Source organism: Cupressus sempervirens, chromosome 5 (assembly GCF_028749045.1).
Source record: "Cupressus sempervirens isolate cs-2001-9-10 chromosome 5, ASM2874904v1, whole genome shotgun sequence".
Taxonomy (NCBI): Eukaryota; Viridiplantae; Streptophyta; class Pinopsida; order Cupressales; family Cupressaceae; genus Cupressus; species Cupressus sempervirens.
In genome coordinates, this window is record NC_143122.1 from 892,655,038 (window position 1) to 892,658,205 (window position 3,168).

The following is a 3,168-nucleotide window of genomic DNA, read 5'->3' on the forward strand; positions in this document are numbered from 1 at the left end:
AACCAACGAGTTGGGGAAGTTATGGTTTCAACTGAATACTAGGATGAAAGATGAAGTCTATTAGGACATTTCCAACTCAGTTATAGGGGTTGGAAAGTTGGATGTATGGACACCATTCAGAAGCAGGACAATTTTGAGCATTTGAGTGTAGTTTTGGAATTTTTGGTTGGATTTTGGAATGAACAGAAGACTATTTTTAATGAAGTAGAATATTGACTTCATTTTTTACATTCATTTGCAATTTTTTTGGTTTCAAGTAGGCATTCAATAAGGTTTAGAGAATCTTTTGGCAAGGTTTAGAAAATCTTCTGGTTTTGTTAGTTCTATTGTCTAGTTTTGAGAACCAGGCATGGAATGGGCTATAACTTGAGTGTTCATGGTCTAATCATCATAGCTCTTGGATAAAAAGTAATATCCTCTATACATATTGTAAATATGGCAAGAAGCTTTGATGATAAACGAAGCACTTCAGGACATATCTTTCACCTAGGATCAGGAGCTATTTCTTGGGCATCAAAGAAGCAACCAATTGTGACATTATCATCAGCTGAAGTAGAATATGTTGCAGCAACATCAGTAGCCTGTCAAGCAATGTGCATGAGAAGAGTACTTTCAGATTTGAAGCATCCACAAGAAGAACCTACAAGATTATATTGTGATAATAATTTTGCAATTGCATTATCAAAAAATCATGTCTTTCATCAATGTAGTAAACATATAGATATAAGATATCATTATATTCATGAATTAGTGAACAATGGTGACATATGTCTTAAGTTTTGTAGGTCCAAAAAACAACTGGCAAACATTTTCACAAAGCCTCTTGCAAAGAATGTTTTTGAACATCTTCGAGAAAGTATTGGTATTACAAACATACACGGTAGTGAAGATTAAGGGGGAGTGTTGGTGATGTAGGTTTCAGCTGTCTGTTTAATCTTCCCTACTCTCACCTACTCCAACTAATTTATTTATTGTTATCTTCTCATCGAGAGTTCTAGATCTCTCAAAACTATACTTCTAGATTATTAGGTTTAGGTTTAGGATTTTTTCCAAAGGTTGACTCGGCTATAATATTTTTCCAGAAGTTTGTAAATGTTTTGTCTTCTCGGCTAATAGTAGATTTCTCTAGAATATTGTATACTTTCTTATAAAAGGCAGTATGTACTCATTTGAGATTATGGTGGAATGAAATATAATATAGTTTATTGTACCGCAGCACATCCTGTTGTTCTATATCTTTGTTATTTTTTGACCTCTACCTATCCATCATTTTCTTGATTGCTTTAATATAAGCTTCTTTGAACTCATTAACCTTCCTCCTCATTTCTTCCCTTTCCTCCCCTTTCATCAACCTCCTCACCTTCTCTTCCACATCTCCCCTTGTCACATCACCATTCAGTGGAATCCCAATATTCCAAACCTGGGACACAGAAGTCCTATTGATATATTGCTCTGCATAGAAGGCCCATTAAAGCATGGGCACTCGTGCATAGATGCTTTCTAACGTGGAGTTCCATCCATTGTGTGTCAAGAAACCCTCCACAAAAGGATGAGAGAGAAACCTCTTCCCTTCACTTTCTCCAAAAACTCTGGAGGGAGAACAGCAGAAGATTCATGAATGAGGTCTGGACGAATAGCCCACAAGAAGGGCTGATTGATGGCCTCTAAACCCCATGCAAACTCCAAAAGCTCCTTTTCAGATATGACTGCCATTGTTCCAAAGCACACATAAATAACAGAATGGGCAGTCTGATCATTCAGCCATTTCACACAGCTTGTTTCTTCACTTTTTTCCTCTTCGGCATAAAGTAAGAGGGGACCTGCTGTACACAGGAACCCTGGACTGCACTGTCTCTATGATTGGCCCTTCTACCTCTTCAATTGCATTGGTTACCATAAAATCAGCTAACAGAGCAGCCTGGCATTGGCTTTCTAAAAACTCAAATACGTACTTTGTACCATCATCGTAGAAGCTTGGCACATCTATTCCGTGCATGGTGGGCATCGCAGGAATGCAGCTGATCTCTTCTTTTTCAAGGTATCCATTTGTCAGATAGCTTTCATCTGCAAATGAAACAGGGCATTCATATATCTATTAGAGAAAAAAATAATTGATCTTTCTAAAACAAAATTATTGATCCTTCTAATCTGGATAGTGTATTTTTATAGTGAAATTCATTTTAATTCTATGAACTCTTTTGTCATGAGAAATGATATGTCAAGCATTAAACAATTCTGAAAGATCATTCATCTCAATAATACCCACTTAACAAAATGTATATAAACCTAACAAATATATCTAACATATAGAATTTTAAAACCCACCTAACTTGCTATCCAATTACCAATAAATACAGAAGCTCACCAAATAGATTTTTCAAGAAAAACAAACTGTTTAAACATTTAATGAAGCTGCATCAAAGACATTTTTAGAACAAAAAAAACTGGCATACCTTTGATTGGAATATATCCCTTCTTCATGAGAAGAGGCATTGACGGGTAAATATTGAAGCCACAGGCACTTGCAGTCCAGAAGTATACTCCAGGAATTCCCAATCTTTCGGCTGATTTCTGAGCCCAACTCATGAGCCCATTATAAATAATGCAGCTCAAAGGAGGGGCATCTTCCGAGCTCTTCAACTTATCAATCACTTTTTCAAAATGGAGGGGACAATTAGTGACAGTGGATTCAGCAAACTCATCAAGATTGCTGGCTCGTCCGTGCTCAGGAGGTAGGCCATCTGGAATTGTTTCGAATGTGATGTCACTCATGGATTGGATCGATCCAGATTTCAACATTTTCTCATGCATATATTCAGTAATAATAAAAGTAACGTACAAGCCCTTGGCAGATAAAACTTTAGCAAACTGTATCATGGGGTTAATGTGGCCCAAAATAGGAAATGCCAACATTACAAAATGGGATCCATTCTTCATCTCCATTTTTATCACCTCAAAGAAAGAAATAACTTGAAACTTCGGAAAATTATATGAGATGCTGAACCTGGGCAAGACGATTTATAGTACAATCAAAGCTAACGATGACCTTCAGATGCAGATATTATCATTATTATATAAGCTTTGGAAGATACTAAGTTGAACGATGCATTCACGGAATTTATGTTTTATATTTGTCTCATATTAGAAATTTGCTCGTATGAAATGCGA

At 36.3% G+C, this 3,168-nt stretch overlaps 1 pseudogene; it reads right to left on the minus strand.

The window, feature by feature from the left end:
• Window positions 1-1,255: 1,255 nt before the first annotated feature.
• LOC149558796 (7-deoxyloganetin glucosyltransferase pseudogene) lies at window positions 1,256-2,943 on the minus strand (annotated as a pseudogene).
• Window positions 2,944-3,168: the final 225 nt, after the last annotated feature.